Source organism: Macaca mulatta, chromosome 6 (assembly GCF_049350105.2).
Source record: "Macaca mulatta isolate MMU2019108-1 chromosome 6, T2T-MMU8v2.0, whole genome shotgun sequence".
NCBI classification, from domain to species: Eukaryota; Metazoa; Chordata; class Mammalia; order Primates; family Cercopithecidae; genus Macaca; species Macaca mulatta.
Window position 1 is genome coordinate 151,865,878 of NC_133411.1, and position 21,418 is coordinate 151,887,295.

At 41.7% G+C, this 21,418-nt stretch overlaps 1 protein-coding gene and 1 long non-coding RNA gene across 51 annotated transcripts in view; both read left to right on the forward strand.

Moving 5' to 3' along the window:
- ARHGAP26 (Rho GTPase activating protein 26) overlaps window positions 1-21,418 on the forward strand; it is an 840,200-nt gene that overhangs the window by 603,478 nt on the left and 215,304 nt on the right. The window lies entirely within an intron of this gene.
- LOC144329567 (uncharacterized) lies at window positions 930-8,051 on the forward strand. The gene is made up of 2 exons (XR_013394927.1): window positions 930-4,466; window positions 7,658-8,051. It is a non-coding gene; the product is annotated as an uncharacterized LOC144329567 (long non-coding RNA).

The following is a 21,418-nucleotide window of genomic DNA, read 5'->3' on the forward strand; positions in this document are numbered from 1 at the left end:
AGTTCTTTTAATTGTGATGTTAGGGTATCAATTTTAGATCTTTCCTGCTTTCTCTTGTGGGCATTTAGTGCTATAAATTTTCCTCTGTGCACTGCTTTAAATGTGTCCCAGAGGTTCTGGTATGTTGTGTCTTCATTCTCATTGGTTTCAAAGAACATCTTTATTTCTGCCTTCATTTCGTTATGTACCCAGTCGTCATTCAGGAGCAGGTTGTTCAGTTTCCAAGTAGTTGACTGGTTTTGAGTGAGTTTCTTAATCCTGAGTTCTAGTTTGATTGCACTGTGGTCTGAGAGACAGTTTGTTATAATTTCTGTTCTTTCACATTTGCTGAGGAGTGCTTTACTTCCAACTATGTGGTCAATTTTGGAATAAGTGTGATGTGTTGCTGAGAAGGATGTATATTCTGTTGATTTGGGGTGGAGAGTTCTGTAGATGTCTGTTAGGTCCACTTGGTGCAGAGCTGAGCTCAATTCCTGGATACCCTTGTTAACTTTCTGTCTCGTTGATCTGTCTAAGGTTGACAGTGGGGTGTTGAAGTCTCCCATTATTATTGTGTGGGAGTCTAAGTCTCTTTGTAGGTCTCTACGGACTTGCTTTATGAATCTGGGTGCTCCTGTGTTGGGTGCATATATATTTAGGATAGTTAGCTCTTCTCGTTGAATTGATCCCTTTACCATTATGTAATGGCCTTCTTTGTCTCTTTTGATCTTTGTTTGTTTAAAGTCTGTTTTATCAGAGACTAGGATTGCAACTTCTGCTTTTTTTTCCATTTGTTTGGTAGATCTTCCTCCATCCCTTTATTTTGAGCCTGTGTGTGTCTCTGCATGTGAGATGGATCTCCTGAATACAGCATACTGATGGGTCTTGACTCTTTATCCAATTTGCCATTCTGTGTCTTTTAATTGGAGCATTTAGCCCATTTACATTTAAGGTTAATACTGTTATGTGTGAATTTGATCATGTCATTATGTTGTTAGCTGGTTATTTTGCTCGTTAGATGATGCAGTTTCTTCCTAGCATCAATGGTCTTTACAATTTGACATGTTTTTGTAGTGGCTGGTACTGGTTGTTCCTTTCCATGTTTAGTGCTTCCTTCAGGAGCTCTTGTAAGGCAGGCCTGGTAGTGACAAAATCTCTCAGCATTTGCTTGTCTGTAAAGGATTTTATTTCTCCTTCACTTATGAAGCTTAGTTTGGCTGGATATGAAATTCTGGGTTGAAAATTCTTTTCTTTAAGAATGTTGAATATTGGGCCCCACTCTCTTCTGGCCTGTAGAGTTTCTGCCAAGAGATCCGCTGTTAGTCTGATGGGCTTCCCTTTGTAGGTAACCTGACCTTTCTCTCTGGCTGCCTTTAGCATTTTTCCCTTCATTTCAACTTTGGTGAATCTGACACTTACGTGTCTTGGAGTTGTTGCTCTTCTTGAGGATTATCTTTGTGGCGTTCTCTGTATTTCCTGAATTTGAATGTTGGCCTGCCTTGCTAGGTTGGGGAAGGATATTATTATTATTATTCTCCTGCATAATATCCTGAAGAATGTTTTCCAACTTGGTTCCATTCTCCCCGTCACTTTCAGATACACCAATCAGATGTAGATTTTGTCTTTTCACATAGTCCCGTATTTTTTGGAGGCTTTGTTCATTTCTTTTTACTCTTTTTTCTCTAAACTTCTCTTCTCACTTCATTTCATTCATTTGATCTTCAATCACTGATACCCTTTCTTCCACTTGATCAAATTGGCTACTGAAGCTTGTGCATGCATCATGTAGTTCTCATGCCATAGTTTTCAGCTCCATCAGGTCACTTAAGGTCTTCTCTATGCTGTTTATTCTAGTTAGCCATTCATCTAATCTTTTATCAAGGTTTTTAGCTTCTTTGCGATGGGTTCGAACATCCTCCTTTAGCTTGGAGAAGTTTGTTACCAATTGTCTGAGGCCTTCTTCCCTCAACTTGTCAGAATCATTCTCCGTCCAGCTTCGTTCCATCGCTGGTGAGGAGCTGCATTCCTTTGGAGGAGAAGAGGCGCTCTGATTTTTAGAATTTTCAGCTTTTCTGCTCTGGTTTCTCCCCATCTTTGTGGTTTTATCTACCTTTGGTCTTTGATGATGGTGACATACAGATGGGGTTTTGGTGTGGATGTCCTTTCTGTTTGTTAGTTTTTCCTTCTAACAGTCAGTGCCCTCAGCTGCAGGTCTGTTGGATTTTGCTGGAGGTCCACTCCAGACCCTGTTTGCCTGGGTGTCACCAGTGGAGGCTGCAGAACAGCAAATATTGCAGAACGGCAAATGTTGCTGCCTGATCCTTCCTCTGGAAACTTCATCTCAAAGGGCACCTGGCTGTATGAGGTGTCAGTCGGCCTCTACTGGGAGGTGTCTCCAATTAGGCTACTCGTGGGTAAGGGACCCACTTGAGCAGGCAGTCTGTCCGTTCTCAGATCTCAAACTGTGTGCTGGGAGAACCACTACTCTCTTCAAAGCTGTCAGACAAGGACATTTAAGTCTGCAGAACTTTCTGCTGCCTTTTGTTCAGCTGTGCCCTGCCCCCAGTGATGGAGTCTAAAGAGGCAGGCAGGCCTCCTTGTGCTGCAGTGGGCTCCACGCAGTTTGAACTTCCCGGCCACTTTGTTTACTTACTCAAGCCTCAGCAGTGGCTGACGCCCCTCCCCCACCCTTGCTGCTGCCTTGCAGTTCAATCTCAGACTGCTATGCTAGCGGTGAGTGAGGCTCCATGGGCTTGGGACCCTCCGAGCCGGGCATGGGATATAATCTCCTGGTGTGCCGTTTGCTAAGACAGTTGGAAAAGCTCAGTGTTATGGTGGGAGTGTCCCGATTTTCCAGGTACCATCTGTCACAGCTTCCCTTGGCTAGGAAAGGGAATTCCCTGACCCCTTGCACTTCCCAGGTGAGGCGATGCCCTGCCCTGCTTTGGCTCACACTCCGTGGGCTGCACCCACTGTCTGACAAGCCCCAACTGAGATGAACCCGGTACCTCAGTTGGAAATGCAGAAATCACCCGTCTTCTGTGTCGCTCATGCTGGGAGCTGTAAACTGGAGCTGTTCCTATTCGGCCATCTTGGAACCTCCCCCACTTTTTATCTTTATACCATATTTTGACTGTACCTTTTCTATGTTTAGATATGCTTAGATACACAAATACTATTGTGTGTCAGTTGCCTACAGTATTCAGTATGGTAACATGCTGTATAGGTTTATAGCCTAGGAACAATAATAGGCTACACCATATGGCCTAGTTGTGTAGTAGGCTATACCATCTAGGTTTGTGTAAATGCACTCTATAATGTTTGTAGGGAAAAAAATTGCCTAACAATGCATTTCTCAGAACATATCCCTGTCATTAAGTGATGCATGACGATATATTGATCTTTGATGCTTGCTCTTCATGAAGACTGTGCTAATTTATACTTCCATGAGTTGCACATGGGAATATCCATTTCCCTGAGCCTGCATCTATACTAGTTGCTACCAAAGTTTTAGAAAATTCTTAACTTTTTCAAAAAGTAATACGTATTATCATTGTTGTAATTAGGATATTTTTTGTTTTTGAATATTCCCTTTGTTTATTGAATTCTTGTTCTCCTTTTGCAAATAGTTTATCCTTTGTCTATTTTTTTTCTATTGGCGTATTTACCTTTGAGTGTTAAGAACTCTTTCTGTATTGAGGCTGTGAGCTACTTTATGCATTCTATCTTTGTTTGAATGGATTCCCATTATAAGATAAATATTACCTGACATTTGTTTTGGCATCAAAATATAATGTAAGGTGAAGACCTTGATTTTGTTCCTCCAAATGGTTTTTATTGTCTTAACACTGTTGAATAATTAACTATTTCACAACTGATTTGAAAGGCTCCAAGATGATTTAAGAAGTGCAGTGGTGACTTTTTTTTTTGAGACGGAGTCTCGCTCTGTCACCCAGGCTGGAGTGCAGTGGCATGATCTCCACTCACTGCAACCTCCCAGGTTCACGCCATTCTCCTGCATCAGCCTCCGGAGTAGCTGGGACTACAGGTACCTGCCACCACGCCCAGCTAATTTTTGTATTTTTAGTAGAGACGGGGTTTCACCATGTTAGCCAGGATGGTCTCAATCTCCTGACCTCGTGATCTACCCGCCTTGGCCTCCCAAAGTGCTGGGATTACAGGCGTGAGCCACCGCACCCGGCTAGTAGTGATTTTTTTTTTTAAAGCACATAGGGTATGCAAAGATCAGCTGCCATACAGAAATCATATTAATTGTCATCCAAGACATTGTTATTTTTGTAGCTGACACTACTGGGTTCTGTGCCTAGCCTGATGCTGACTGCTTAACCTTCTTGGGGTGAGCACAATTGTAAGTGAGCAATTTAATACTTAAAATGCTGCTAGTCAGATGGCAGTTTGCTCTTTCCATATTTGAAGAGCTTCCTGAGTCCTAAGTTCATTTTGTTTTGTTTTGTTTTGAGATGGGAGTCTCACTCTGTCACCCAGACTGGAGTGCAGTGATGTGATCTCGGCTCACTGCAACCTCTGTCTCCCGGATTCAAGCAATTCTCCTGCTTTAACCTCCCGAGTAGCTGGGTTACATGCGCCCACCACCATGCCTGGGTAATATTTTGTTTTTAATAGAGATGGGGTTTCACCATGTTGGCCAGGCTGGTCTCGAATTCCTGACCTCAGGTGATCCTCATACTTTGGTCTCCCAAAGTGCTGGGATTATAGGTGTGAGCCACCATGCCCGGTCCTAAATTCATTTTTAATTACAAACTACTTTGATTGGATTGTTGATTTTTTTTTCTTTTTTTTCTTTTTTTTTTTTTTGAGATAGGGCCTCACTCTGTCACCCAGACTGGAGTGCCATGGCATCATGATCACAGCATATTGCAACCTCAGCCTCCTGGGGGCAAGCTATCCTACTGCTTCAGCCTTTCTCCTGAGTAGCTAGGACTACAGGTGTATGCCACCATGCCCAGCTAATTTCTTTTTCTTTTCTTTTTCTTTTCTTTCTTTTTTTTTTTAAGTAGAGGCTAGGACTCACTATGTTGCCCAGGTTGGTCTCAAATTCCTGGGCTCAAGTGATCCCCCGGCCTCACTTCCCAAAGTGCTGGAATTATAGGCAAGAGCCACTTTTTAAAGTTAATGTAAACTGAATCTAAGATGTGCATTGATGACATTTTAGATGGCCTTGGTTCCTCATGGCATTCATCCAGTGTTTATTAAATGCCTTCTATGTGCAAGGCCCTCCGGTCTACCAGGATAAATTTGTCACCTTGCATTTATTTCAGAGTGAAAAAGATCAGTGTGAGGTGTGAACATAGTGCTATCGAAATAGAGCAGTGATTTTAGACTGAGGGAGTTGAAGGCAGCTTCATAGAGGAGCACATATAGGTAGCGCGTTGAAGGATGTTCACAGGCAGAGATGGATAGAAGGGCTTCTTTGTCAAGAAATGTGGCAATCAGATTCTTAGACAGAAAGCATGGGACAGATGAGGAAACAGCTAGTAGTTGCATGTAGATGGTCATGAGGTTTGGGAAAGGAAAGTAGAAAAGTAAGGTAGGAAATATTGGGGCCAGCTTATCAGGGGCCTCATGTAGAAATCTGGACATTATGCTGTTAAGGGATGATGTGACCATAAAGGATTTGAGAAGTGATTTCAGAGCTGTGGCCACATGAAGGATATACAGTCTATGGGAAGGCAGAGAGTAAACCACTGTGAAGGCATTCCAAGCAGGAGGTGCTGAACTCCCAAGTGGAACTGTTGGGATGGAAGAGAAATATACGATCATGCTGGAAGCAGAATCCAGTTATTATCACCTGATTAGATGTGGGAGTGAAAAGGCAGGACTTTAAGATCTTAGGTCTGGCCACTGAGATAAAAGTGATGCCATTAACCAAGATAATGATTATTAGCTGCTGTTTACTGAGCATTTACTCTGTGCTGGGCATGGTGCCAGCTGCTCTGCTGCTGCTACCTTCTACTTTATGTGGTATGCTCTCCATTTTATAGGTGGGGTAATGAGGCACAGAGAAATGTCACAGTGAGAAAATAACAGTTGCTAGATGAAAATAGGTTTGACAAAAACAAAAAATGGGGAAAGGATTCCCTATTTAATAAATGGTGTTGGAAAAACTGGCTAGCCATATGCAGAAAACTGAAACTTACACCTTATACAAAAATTAACTCCAGATGGATTAAAGACTTAAATGTAAGACTTAAAACAATAAAAACCCTAGAAGAAAACCTAGGCAATACCATTCAGGACATAGGCATGGGCAAAAACTTCATGACTAAAACACCAAAAACAATTACAGCAAAAACCAAAATTGACAAATGGGATCTAATTAAACTGAAGAGCTCCTCCACAGCCAAAGAAACTATTATTAGAGTGAACAGGCAACCTACAGAATGGGAGAAAATTTTTGCAATCCATCCATCTGACAAAGGGCTAGTATCTAGAGTCTACAAGGAACTTAAACAAATTTACAAGAAAAAAACAACCCCATCAAAAAGTGGACGAAGGATATTAACAGATGCTTTTCAAAAGAAAACAAAATTTATGCAGCCAACAAACATTAAAAAAACCCCAAAAACTCATCATCACCGGTCATTAGAGAAATGCAAATCAAAACCACAATGAGATACCATCTCATACCAGTTAGAATGAGGATGATTAAAAAGTCAGGAAATAACAGATGCTGGAGAGGATGTGGAGAAATAGGAACAATTTTACACTGTTGGTGGGAGTGTAAATTAGTTCAACCATTGTGGAAGACTGTGTGGTGATTCCTCAAGGATCTAGAACCAGAAATACCATTCGACCCAGCAATCCCATGACTGGGTGTATACCCAAAGGATTATAAATCATTCTACTGTAAAGACACCTGCACAAGTATGTTTATTGAGGCACTATTCACAATAGCAAAGACTTGGAACCAATCCAAATGCCCATCAATGATAGACTGGATGAAGAAAATATGGCACATATACACCATGGAATACTTTGCAGCCGTAAAAATGAATGAGTTCATGTCCTTTGCAGGGACATGGATGAAACTGGAAACCACCATTCTCAGCAAACTATCGCAAGGACAGAAAACCAAACACCACATGTTCTTACTCATAAATTGTGTTCTCATAACTCCCACTCCCATAAATGAGAGTTGAACAACAAGAACACATGGGCACAGGGAAGGAATATCACACACCAGGGCCTATTGGGGGGTGGGGAACAAGGGGAGGGATAGCATTGGGAGAAATACCTAATGTAGATGATGGGTTGATGGGTGCAGCAAACCAACATGGCACATATATACCTATGTAACAAACCTGCACTTTCTGCACTTGTACCCCAGAACTTAAAGTATAATAAAAAAGAAAAAAGAAAATAGGTTTGTGGCTGGGTGCAGTGGCTCACGCCTGTAATTCCAGCACTTTGAAAAAGGCCAAGGTGGGTGGATCATCTGTCAGGAGTTTGAGACCAGCCTGATCAACATGGTGAAACTCCATCTCTACTAAAAATACAAAAAAATTAGCAGAATTTGGTGGCATGTGACTGTAATCTCAACTACTCAAGAGGCTGAGGCAGGAGAATTGCTTGAAGCTGGAAGGTGGAGGTTGCAGTGAGCCAAGATTGTGCCACTGCACTCCAGCCTGGGTGACAGAGCAAGACTCCGTCTCAAAAAAAAAAAAAAAAAGAAAGAAAGAAAATAGATTTTTTTTTGTGTGTGTGTGTATGTGTTTCTGTTCAATGGCCTTGCCATCAACTAACTAAAAACAAGTACTAATTTCGTGGCTTGTTCACAGGTCTTAAGGTGTTATCCCTCCTATTGTCTTGAGAAACCCTTCTTGGTGGTTGTAGGAGGGATAGGTGCTAGATTTGAGGTTAGGGGAAATTCCCAGATGAAGATGGCCAGCAAGCAGTTAGAAATGGAGGTCTGCTCCTAAGAAGACTGGAGGGGGGTTGGGGTTCCAGATTTAGAGGTGGGGCACCATCTGCATGGAGGCATTGTTGCAGCTATGGTAATGGATGAAATTTCTAATTGTGGCATATAGAAAGAGAGAGAGAGAGATAAGTAAAGAGATCCAAGGAGGAGCTTAGGGAATTTTTAGAGTAGGCTATGGAACTTTCATAATGTACTGCTGGTGGGAGTGTTAATTAGTACAACCATCCAAAACCTGGTAAAGTTGAATATACACATATCGTACAACAGACTGTTGAAACTACTCAACTCTATTGTAGCACAAAAACAGCTATGGTCAAGTGAATGAACATAGCTGTTTTCCAAAAAACTTTATATATATGCATTTACATATATTCATATATGTATATTGTATATATGTATGTGTACATATACATATACACATATCCTCATTATTCATGGATTCCATATTTGTGAATTCATCTACTCACCAAAATTTATTTGTAACCTGAAGTCAATACTTGCAGAGTTTTCACAATTGTTTGTAGGCATGTGTAGAGTGGTGAAAGGTTTTGATCATCCACTGTGCTTGTTCACAGCTGGTGTTGCACAGGCCCTACTCTACCTTCTTGTTTCAGCTCTCATATTGTAAACAAATATCCTTTTCCTTTTTCTTTTCTTGTTCTTTTTTGGGGAGTTTGGGGGACAGGGTTTTGCTTTGTCACCCAGGCTGGAGGGCAGTGGCTCCATCATAGCTCACTGCAGCCTTGATCTCCTGGGCTCAAGTGATCCTCCTGCCTCATCCTCCCAAGTAGCGGGGACTACAGGTGCATGCCACCATGCCTGGCTGATTTTTTTTTTTTTTTTTTTTAAGTAGAGGCAAGGTGAGGTCTCACCATGTTGCCCAGGCTGATCTCAAACTCCTGATCCCAAGCAGTCCTCCTGCCTTGCCTCCTGAAGTGCTGGGATTAGAGATTTAGAGATGTGAGATACTGCACCTAGCCCAATAAATGTCCTTTTCACACTCTATTTAGTGCTACTTTTTTTTTTTTTTTTGCTTTTTTTTTTTTTTTTCATTTTGTGGTTTCTTGTGGTGATTTAGCTAAAGTGGTCCCCAAATGTAATGCTGATATCCTGTCTAAGTGAAAGAAGGTTGTGATGTGCCTTGTGACATAATGTGAAAATACTTGTGAGATGAGCTTTGTTCAAGCATAAAGTATAATGCAGGTGGATATGAGCTCAGTGAAAACAATTCAGCAACGTAAATTGAATAAGGTGATGTCTTTGGACAGAAACATACATAAAATAGGGTTCTATATTGATTGGTTGATGAGAATGTTGGAACCAGAGGCTTGCAGGAACCTGTTTCTCTTAGAAGCAATGGTTTAGTGTTTGCTAATTAAGTGTTTGTTGCTATTTTATAAAATGTGACTCCTGCAAGTAACAAAAATTGACTCTATATGTATGTGTGTATATACGCACTTATATAGATTTTATGTTTATATTTATGATTATATGTGTATGTTTATATATTCCTTTTATGTTAAGATTAGTATGGGGCACAGGAACCTGTGGAGAGCTGTGGAGCAGGGCTGGGTAGTAGGGCCAAGGAGAGGTGGACATTTAAAGGACACAGGTGGTCAACTATATCAAGCATGATAGGAAAGGACCCAGAAACAGCCTTTGGATTTGTATGTTCATCTGCCGTGCTCTCAAGACAGACACCCCCTAATCTCTCCCATCCTGGGGAGGGGACCCCACTGGACTTAGTCTACTCGGTTGCCCTGGCTGCTGGTTGTGCTTGTAAGTGTATGTTGGTTGCTCAGGTCCGGTGTGCTTGGGTTCTCTCTAGAGAAGAAGCTAGAGAGGCTCGGCTAGGCACTTTGAGCTTTTGATGTGAACATACTAAACCTGTTTCATCCAGGTCAACTTTAAACCACATTGTTCAGTAAGCATTGTTCAGTGAGCTATGATCGAGCCACTGCCCTCCAGCCTGGGTGACAGAGTAAGACCCTGTCTCCCCACCCCCTAAAAAAGCAACAACAACAACAAAAAAGGAAAATGAGAAGGACATTTGTTTACAGTATGCAAACTGAAACAAGACGACAGAGTATCGCCTGTGCAACACCAGATAGCGAGCTAGTCTGATCAGCAGCTTTCCATCCTGCTATCCCTTTCCTTTCCAGTTCTTACTCCCTCCAACATTTGTGGGATCTTATTCCTAGTCAACTGTCAGCAAATCCCAATTTTGCTGTTTGCTAGTAAGATTTGAGATGTTACCATCCTAATGTATGTATGAAATTTTTAAAGTGCATAGAGAGCCCTTCAGGACCTAAAGGAGTTCATTCTTGATGGTGAAATATTAAAAATCATAAGTATAAGAGTATGGAATTTCAAAGCTGGCTTATTTCAGGCCCCCCTTTTGGTGTGCTAGAAATTAAGATACAGGGAGAGGAAGAGGTTTGATCAGGGTCCCACAATAAGGCAGTGACTGATTAGGGCCACTATACTTGTTGGCGCCCAGGGCCCCCTGCCCATTCAAATCATAGCTTATAGATCGCCATGTAGTCAGGCGAGTCCCCTGAAAATTAACCTTGAACATATAGATCTTTACAGTGCTCAGCACACTTACCTGCTTGTCCTTTTAGCTGAGCAGGTAGGAGGAAGATCTCAGTTTTATTAATATAGTGAGGGTTCCCAAAGGATGTATGAATCAATTCTATAATATGAGAACTTTTTTGGGGTAAGGAGAAGGAGAAGGTGGGTGAGACGGGTTAAGGCTACTTGTTCCTAAATTTGTATTTAAAATCATTGAGTTTCAAATCTGGGTTATGACTCAGAAGCACCTCTAAATAATGTTTGTAAACTAAGGTAACTAGGGGGATTAATTCAAGGTGAATTTTTATTTCTAGCCAGTGTAGAGGTTAAAAAATATCAAGGTAGATTATAGACATAACAGCTAAAACTATAAGGCCTCCAGAAGAAAACACGGGGCAAAATCTTTGCGATCTGGGATTGGCAGAAGTTATTTAGTAGGACATAGAAAGTGATAGCCCTACAAAAACATGAAAAAAAAATTGACTTGATTTAAATTAAAAACCAGTGCTTATCAAAAGACACTGTTAAGAAATCAACTGGCAAGCTGCAGAATAAGAGGACATATTTGCAAACCATATATCTGACAAAGGACATATCCAGAATGTATGGAGAACCCATAAAACTCAATAATAAAAAGAAGAGCCTAACTAAAAGATAGACAAAAGACTTGAAGAGGTGCCTCACAAAAGAAGATGGCCCAATACGTACATGAAAAAGTATATATCATCGATCATCAGAAAAATGCAATTTGTGACTGTAATAAGATACTACTGCGCATACCCATCAGAACAGCTAAAAGGAAAAGATTGACAACACAATTAAAAGACTGGCAAGTGCTGGTGAGGATGTGAAGCAACCCAAACTCTCATACATTATTGATGGGGGTGTAAGTAAAATGGCACAACTACTGTGGACAAAGGCTTGGAAGTTTTTTGTTTAATAACAAATAAGAAACTCTACTGTAGAATCCAGCAGTTCCACTCCTAGGCATTTACCCAAGAGAAGTGAAAACACATGTCTTCAATAAGATTTGTACAAAAACCTTTGGACCAGCTTTATGATAGTCACAGACAGGGAACCACCTAGGTGTCCATGAACAAAGGAATCAATAAAACTATGGTATATTCAAACATTAAATTTCAACTCAGAAGTGAAAAGGACTGAAAGTATTGGTGCAGACCACAACACGGATGAATCTTAAAAATTTTATGCTGAGTGCAATCCCATTACTGGGTATATACCCAAAGGATTATAAATCATATAAATCATTCTACTATAAAGACACATGCACACGTATGTTTATTGCAGCACTATTTACAATAGCAAAGACTTGGAACCAATTCAAATGCCCATCAATGATAGACTGGATAAAGAAAATAGGGCACATATACACCATGGAATACTATGCAGCCATAACAAGAATGAGTTCATGTCCTTTGCCGGGATGTGGGTAAAGCTGGAAGCCATCATTCTCAGCAAACTAACACAGGAACAGAAAACCAAACACTACATGTTCTCACTCATAAGTGGGAGTTGAACAATGAGAACACATGGGCACAGGGAGGGGAACATCACACACCGGGGCCTGTTGGGGGATGAGGGGCAAAGGGAGGGAGAGCATTAGGAAAAATACCTAATGCTTGCGGGGCTTAAAACCTAGGTGATGGGTGGTAGATGCAGCAAACCAGCATGGCACATATACCTCTGTAACAAACCTGCACATTCTGCACATGTATCCCAGAACTTAAAGTAAAAAAAGAAAACAACGTATGCTGAGTGAAACAGATTGGCTATAAAAGAATATATATGATGTAAGTCTGTTTGTTCAGTGATCTAGAATATGCAAAACTAATTAGGGGTACAAAACAAAACAGGACAGTGGTTGCCGGTGCATGGGATGTGTGAGGGGTGGGAGTAAGATGGAAGGAGGTCTGAGGGAACTATCTGAGATGATAGAGATGTTTCTATCTTGATAGAGGTTTAGCTTACATGAGTATATGAAATTGTCACAATTCATGTTTGACACACTTAAGAACTGTATATTTTGTTGTATGTACATTTTACATTTAAAAATGGGCAACTATTGAACTTTAGATGATATGTGTTCTGAAGTGTTTAAAAGTAATGATATCTGCAACTCCTTTTAAAATTTATTAAAAACCAGGATGGACTAATGGAAGATAGATGGCTAGATATGTGATAAGGCAAATATAGCAAAATATGAACAACCATAGAATAGAGGTGATGGGTATATGCGTGTTTACTGTCTCTTCTTTCATCTTTTCTGTATGTTTGAGAATTTTTGTAAAGGTATGTGGGTTGGGAGTAAATGTGCTGTTCTGGCTGGCCTAAGTCATACTATTCCTGGAGTCGGAAGTGGAGTGGATTCTGCCTGCGATGGAGGTGGGGGACCCATACAGAGCACAGAATTCTAGAAACTACAGTTCCATTTTAGAAACCTCATTCTGCTCCTTGGGAGTTGTAGGAGAATACTGAGGTTCTCCATGTGGTCACAGTGCTGGGGACACCCTTTCCTGCCAGCTCTAAGCAACAGAACAAAAGAGTGACTATTCTCAGAATCTCTTGTTGCATACATACGAGTTGGCATCAAGATTATTTCTAGGCCGGGCGCGGTGGCTCAAGCCTGTAATCCCAGTATTTTGGGAGGCCGAGGCGGGTGGATCACGAAGTCAGGAGATCGAGACCATCCTGGCTAACATGGTGAAACCCCGTCTCTACTAAAAATACAAAAAACTAGCCGGGCGTGGTGGCGGGCGCCTGTAGTCCCAGCTACTCGGAGGCTGAGGCAGGAGAATGGCGTAAACCCGGGAGGCGGAGCTTGCAGTGAGCCAAGATCGCGCCACTGCACTCCAGCCTGGGTGACACAGCGAGACTCCGTCTCAAAAAAAAAAAAAAAAAAAAAAAGATTATTTCTAGATTTGGGGTAGGAAACTCAGCTTCGAGTCATAGATCTAGAAATGCAGTCCTCTGAGCTCACAGCTGTCTGTGGCAAGGGAACAAGTCACCTTTCCCTGTGTCTGTGTTGCATAACATAACATTCACCTTCTGCCTCTCCAAGGGGCATTGTGGGGATGAAGGAGATCATGAACGTGCTTTGAGTTTGTCTGACTGCATCAGCCTCAAGTTACAATGTAGATAGCTCTGCATGCCAGTGCCTGGAACCTCCTGGAAGGAGGGACTGGAGGTTGAAAGGAGCAGCGTGGTGCGCTGACTCACTTTCTGGCCGTGGTTTCTCCTGGACTGGGCCCCACTTGGGCAGCAGAAGAGCCTTATGAGCTCCTACTTTGATGTCCTGCATACCATCCTGAGGAATTTCTCATTTGCAGTTTTCTAAAGCACAAAAGAGCAAGGTTCTCTCTTCTGCTAACAGAGATGTGTAACTATTTCCAAAAACACTGGATTGGGGGTTGGGGAGGGGAACACGTAAAGACATTCTCTGTTTAATATTTCGGTTTCTTTTGGGGGGATGGGAGGTAGTCTCTCCTCTCACCGTGAAAACGGCATGCTGACAGATGAGTGGGTTCACATCCACTTTTTAATGTTGCATCAGCGTGAAGCCAGGAAGTGCTAGAGCCGTAAGAGACTCCTCACACTGCGACCTGGCCACATCCTACATACATGTCAGCTTGCACACTATCTACTGAACTGTCATGCACTTGATAGCAAATGAGCTTGTGCCCTTTCTGCTGTCTTTAAAGATTTCCTGAAATACTTTTCTGACTTGTACGTTACTTAGATTTCTTTCTTCCTCTGTTGCATCCAGTTTTTGTTTATGTTGGCTGTGACTCCAATCTTTGGTTGAGAGTTAGGGAAGTTGCTTATAAAGGTTTTCAGGATTGCTGAATATGAAATGCAAGGAAATTGCATAACATTGCAGCGTTTCCTCCTCTTGTTGCTTGCTTGTTACCCAAAATACAGTAGTTCCTTCTAGAAGCTTGAAGAAATTTGGCAGATCCTATCCTCTGATGGTCTATTGTGGTCTAGAGAGTCAGTGTTATCCTGATTTGAGGTTGAATTTTTCTTAAGGTCAAACAACAAAGCTTCCTGAATTATAACTATGGCAACAGTGTTTATGTAACACGCAAATCAAAGTCACGGGGTAGGGGAGGAGAAGCACTCACAACAATCAGTGTTAATAACCCCAGAACAGTTAGCCTGCGCCTAATTCACCAGGACCAAACACAAGTTAAAATAAATGGCCTACTCCTTCACTGGTTGCTGGGGTGTAACCTACCACCTACATGCTCCAGGAGGAGCTGTTTCACCTTTTCTCTTGAAACTATTTCAGCTTAATTTGAAATTTCTCGCAGAGAAGTGCAGTAAGTGCCAGTGACACTCAAAATGTGAAAGCATTGCTATAAGGATAATTTGCTCATCAAGGTCATTATGACCTGCCTCAGACCTGCAGAGAAAGACCCAGACGAAGGAATGCGCATCTGTAAGCCCCTTGTCGTTTAATCAGGAATAATTTCTTGGACACTGAATATATGCAAACACTTAGATGCCACATAGATCACTTCCCCTAAACCCTGCCCCATAGAAATGTAAAACTGACCTTGATTGGAGATTGGAAATGATGAGAATGAAAAATTATATTTGGAGGTATTAAATTCTGTAGAATACAGACTGTAGGAGCAGTAAGAGATCAAAGAAACGAGAGATTAAGGTTGTCTGCAGCCATCAAGTAAGTTAGGAAATATTTGTGGAGTAAGGAAAAGGGAAATAACGTTTTTGAGCACCTCCGGTCACTGTGATGACTATTTTAAATTCCGTTAATACTCTCATAAGTATTATTTCTTAGCTCTACTTTGCAATGAGAAAGCAGACTCAGAAATGTTAAATGATCGTCTAAGGGCCCATAGCTCAAAAGCGGTAGAACCAGGTGACAAAATAAAAACTTCATCCAAATTAAATGTAAAGGAGTTTAATTGAGCTATGAACAATTTGTGAATCGGGCAGCCCCCAGAATCACAGCAGATTCAGACAGACTCCAGGGATGCCTCGTGGTCATAACAAATTTATAGACAAAAAATAATAAGAATAATAATAAAGAAGTGACGTACAGAAATCAGAAGTAAGTATAGAAACAACTGGATTGGTTACAGCTTGGTGTTTGCCTTATTTGAACATAGTTTGAACACTCACTCACCAGTGTATAAGTGGTTGAGGTATGGCTGCTGGGATTGGCCAAGACTCAGCTATTGTTTCAGGTGTCTACCTATTAAGTTAGGTTACGGTTAGTCCACAAGGACTCAAATATAGGAGTATGGAGTACTTCTCTAGCCATATTTAGTTTGCTTTAACACAGGCCTTAATGCCAAGTTTCCAAAGCCCACAGCATGCTCCATCCAACCCTTGACTCTACTTCATCCAAATCTATTTCTCCCTGTTTTGGAATCTGTCCAGGGCCTATACCAGTGAAAGGGTTAGGCTAATGATGATTAAACCCCAAATGCAGCTAAATTAATCAGCCCAGGAATGCCTGGGCTACCTTCTAGACAGAAGGGGCTTAGGTCTGTGTGTAAGAGGATGCTGGGTCAGTCTCCTGCTTTAGTGGACCATGAAGAGCTCCTATCAGTTATTTAGATTCAGCTGAAATCTGCCTTCCTGGGGACTCCACCCTGACCTTCATCTCTGTTCAGCCCAATAAGATTTCCCCTTCTTCACATCACTGCCCTTTGAGAATCTGAAGACTGGTATTGTGATGTTTTGAAGGCTTCTCTTCTCCAACCAACACTGTGGTTTAGGGAAACACATCTTGTGGAGCAAGTGAGCAGAGCCAGAGAGTGGAGCCAACAAGAACCAGGAGATAGCCAATGTCAAGGTCTAGGTGAGAAGGCAAAGACAATTTGACCTTGGGCAATAGAAAAAGAAGTGGGGATGAGGAATAGGTTCAAGATTTATGATAGTAATAGAAATGATACAACTTGGAACCGATTGGATTTGTGAGGTAGAAGGAATGGGAAATTCAAGGATGACAGCACAGTTTCTTGTTCAACTCTGTTGCACTTTTTTCTCCTTCACGCTAGAGTTCCCTGTAAAGCACAAGTAGGACAGCCCTTGTCTGCAAGCAACAGAAACAACTACAAAATAAAAAGGATGTTATTGATATACTATGGAAAGAGCAGGGATGAGCTTCTGATATGTTAAGATAAAAGGACTCAAATGATACCATCAGAATCCCATGTCCCTTCATTCATGGCTCTGCATTCCTTTGTTTGACCTTTTCTGCTCAAGGCTTTGCCTGTGTGGTAGCCGAAGTTGGCCTCAAAAGCTTCAGGTATGCATCCTGTTTTCCTAGCAACACAAGGCCTCATTTCCAATAGTTGTGATAAAAAGTGAGTGAGTGTCATTGGCTGAGTTTGGCTTGGGCCAATGACATGTGCCGTAGGATGCATAGTCTGGATCACATGCAACAAACCTGAAGATGGAATTGGGACCAGCCCCACCCAAATCATATGGACTTGCCTTGGCAGGGAGGTGGATCCCCAAGGAAAATGAGGGTGGTTTCCCTGGAAAATGAGGGGCATGGATGTTGAACAGTACTAATCACAGGTGTCCAGAGCACTTTTCCCCCCCCAGTGTTACTGAGGAATAATACAAAGAGATAACTTGCTTATATCCACAAGGTACAAAGCAGCAGGCAGTGCTTGAACTAATGGAAAAGAAAGTTTATTTTTCTATTTGTCATCATTGTTGTAATTACGTTTTGAACAGCAAGCAGCAATTTTTATTCACCAGCAAGAAAGCTTCAGGGGCTGTTAAAAGACTCTGTCTTTTGGATGGCTGTAGGAGCACAGCCATTTGGTCACTTTTTACTGGGCCATTTTCTAAGAGACTGCCTAGTCTTGAGATGCCTCTGATTGTGTAGGGGAAGGCACTCGGCACCAATAGGTACAGAACCCCTTCCTTAGCCCTTATTTCAGAACTCCCCAGTGGTACCATGGGCTCCAAAACTATTAGCAGCATTCGTTGTCACCTGGTGGATGTAGACCTAACACACAGGGGCGGAACATAGAAAATAAATGGCGATGTGAGGGATTTTGATAGCCTTGAGTTAAGCCAAATAAGATATATCTGTATCCTGTTGTCTCCTAGGAAAGCCTGAATTGCCTATTTCCATTCCCTTGTAAGAAAGTTTCATAGAGAATTTGCCAGGTGATGGGGGAACAAAACAGTCACCTGGACACCTGAGCACACATCTAGCTTGCCTTTTCTGTCTGGCCAATGCATTGTCCTCACCAACTCCACCTTTACTGGTTTTTTTTTTTTTTTTTCAATTGCAGTTTCTCTCTTATTCTATTTATCCAGTCAGTACTTTCTGAGTGGCTGGCTATGTGCCAGTTACTGAACCCCCTTTATGTATAATTCTACAGGGTAAGAGCAAGGTCTTGACACTGGTTCAGGAATCAGTCATTGGGAAGTGCCATCAACTATATTTTTATTGGTTTCACATTTGAGGGAGCCTCCCTAAGACAGCAAGTGCAACAGTGGTAGCAGTGGAAAGGGAAAGCCTGACAGAGTATTGCCAGCTGAGAAACAGAAAAGTTGCAACAACCATGTTATTTTTGCTCCACTGAGCATGTTTCACCACTCAGACCATAGTGATGAGAGCCACATTTCTCATGGGAGGAGGAGGAGGAAGAACCAATAGCTGGCTCCCAAGCTCTGACCCCTTGAGTTGATACACATCCTTATTTACTCCGGGCTATTCATGCTTCAGATTCAAACAATTCCTTCTCAAAAGCTTTTCCAAATGTGGCCTGTGGCCCATGGGTGAAAAGAGAAGTCCGGATCTAGAAAAATCATGTCCATTATTGGGTTTCATGGGTGGCATTCCACAGACTAAGGGTGTCTTACTAGTAACTTCTCAGGGGTGCTATCAAAAGTTCCTAAGACTGGGCACAGTGGCTCATGCCTGTAATCCTAGCACTTTGGGAGGCCGAGGCGGGTGGATTGCCCGAGCTCAGCAGTTTGACACCAGCCTGGGCGACACGGTGAAACCCCATCTCTACTAAAGTACAAAAAATTAGCCAGGCGTGGCCTGTAGTCCCAGCTGCTCAGGTGGCAGGAGAATCACTTGAACCCAGGAGGTAGAAGTTGCAGTGAGCCGAGATCGCACCACTGCACTCCAGCCATGGTTGACAGAGCAAGACTCTTTCTCAAAAAAAAAAAAAAAAAAAAAAAAAAGTTCCTAAATTTAGCCTGTGTTAGTGTTTGCCGAACATTCTAATATGGTGCTCAACTGAGAAACCTGCCACACAGTCTTTGGCAACCCTGGCCAGTTCTCTCTGTATGTGCTGATAGGTTTTAGGAGGGATGTTTTTTGGGCATCCTAAAATGTCTCAAGCTGGTTGTGGTTTTTAATTACTGCCACACTTGTATTAATTGGAAGTTTGTAGAATTCCTGTTATGCTTAAATTGGGTGGAAATTTTGTTATTACATAATGGTTGCATTGTTGCCATTTTAATTACTGCTTAGCCTCTTTTGAGTTCTTTGTTAATTGGCAGGCTATTTTTCCTCTGGAAAGCAGGACTGGGTGGAGAAGCTGTATGAAGTCGTGGTTGAGTACAGACTCTGGTCTACTGTGCTCTGCCTAAATCAAATCCTGGCTCTGTAATTTGCTAGTTTGTAACCTTTGGAAAGTTAATTAACCCATGTGATGCTATGAAATAGAAGCAGGTGTAGTACCCCATAGACTTGAGGATGAAATAAAATCATTCATTTAAATGCTTAGTATGGTGCTTGGCACATAATTGATAGTGAAAAAGTGGTTGGTGGCAGGTGGCTATTTTTATGTTTGATTGCTATTTTAAAAAAGATTAAGAACCATTGATCTAAAAGTTGACCTTAGATTGTCTCCTTTCCTTTCCCTTCATCTATTAGTTTCAGTTGGTTATATTACATTGCCAACAAGACCAATGCCACAGGGTCCCTCAAATGACATTTCCCATCCTTAGCCATTTATCCCGTAGGGGATACATTTCCATCACCAGAAAAGGCTTTTATTTATTTATTTATTTTTGCTTTTTAAACACAGTGGGAAGAGAAGGAAGGAGGAAAATAACAGTGATGATGATGAAAGTTAATCCTTATAAAATGTTCAATAGGCCATAGAATTTACATTCAGTGCTGTGTTGAATATTGTATATCTGTGATTCCATTTAATTATTACAACAATCCTAAGAGGTGGAGAGTGTTAGTATCCTTTTTCAGATGGCAAGACTGAGGTCTGGGGTGATAACTGATGCGCATGTTAGCCAACAAATAGTAAAGTTGGACTTTGAACCTAAGCAGTAGATTACTACAAGTTTGTCACCACTGACAGAAACAATGCAAAAGAACAAGCTCTTTTGACTCTAGTGATGGACTCATTTTGTCACACAGAGGGGATGAGATGATATTCGACGGTGTAGAACCAGCCTGTTCACTGTTTTAAGATGTTGACACATTGCCCCATTCAGTGTGTCTACACATTGGTACATCAGGGGAGCATCCAGGTGGGAGGAGATTAGATATCCCAGGCTACTTGGAGTAGACCTCAGGGGATCATAGGGTTTGGATGTGCATTTAGGTAAAGATGGTGCGGTTTAGAGAGGAGCATCAGTTTTAAACAAATTTACTTATGAACCTATTTTTCCAGCATTTTTATTTTGTCCAGATTTTGATCCAAAGTGTGGTATGGCTGAACTCTAACGCAGCTGTGTGTCAAAGGGAAAAGTTCCATTGTTTTGTCAAATTTTTGCTTTACTTATGTCTTTAATTTCTACATTTGAAAAACAAGCCTCTCTGCTTTCTCAGTACGGCTTGGATAATGGTAATAAAGGTACTCATAGAAAAATTCTGGGAATCCAAATGACTCTGTGTATTCTCTATTAATTCTGTAGGGACATGTAAACTGAATTGGCTCAGCGGTGAACAGAATTTACTGCAAAATCACATCGTGGTGCAGAGGAAGCATATGAAGGCTTTCCTCGCCCTCCTTTGATTTATTAAATTGTACTTTCATTGCAGCTTCTGGGTAAGGACTCAGAATTGCAGTGCCCTGTGATTTGTATCAAAGAGCTACTCTCCACCCCTGGTGTTTATCATCAGGATCAAACCCTGTGGTTCAGAGAGAATATGAAGTGTTGCTTCTACACTAGATGCCAGCTGGTTGCATGGATTCGTGGTAAATACTCCAGGCTAGAATCAGAAGGCTGTTCCCAGTTTCATTTTCTTTCTGACTCAGAGCAAGTTCTTCCTTCTGTGATTCACCTGTCCAGCTGCCCACAACATCTCACCTTTATCATCATCATCTTCATCATCGTCATCGTCATCGTCATCGTCATTGTCGTCATCATCACAATGACTTATTGATCATGTGGTTAGTGGTTAAGTGCTTGGTGTCTGGAGACAGACCGTGGGAGTTCCTGTCTGGACTCTGCCCATTTCCAGCTGTCTGACCTTGGCCATGTGACCTAACTTCTCTAATGCCTCAGTTTTCTCATCTCTGTGACAGGAATAATTAGGCTGGTATGAGAACCGAATAAGACAGTGCACACAGAATGCTTGGCATGGTGTCTGGCACATAGCAGGGCTTTTGTCATCATCATCATTACTAATTTCTATCTGTCGTAATTATTCTTTAATGACTCCTTAGATGGTTCCTGATAAGATAAAGTAAACACATGTAATTTCTCTTTTCCAGAAGCATATACTTGAAAATAGATACTTGTAGGCATGGATCTTTAACAAATCTTCATATACAACGGTCGGTAGAAACTAGACTATACCTACATCAAAGTATGTAAACCCAAAGGAGACAATGTTCCCAGGTTTTAGAGTACTCTAGCTAAGCAGAACGGATAGAGGTTAGCTGAAGCTGGGTTGTCGAAGGTGCG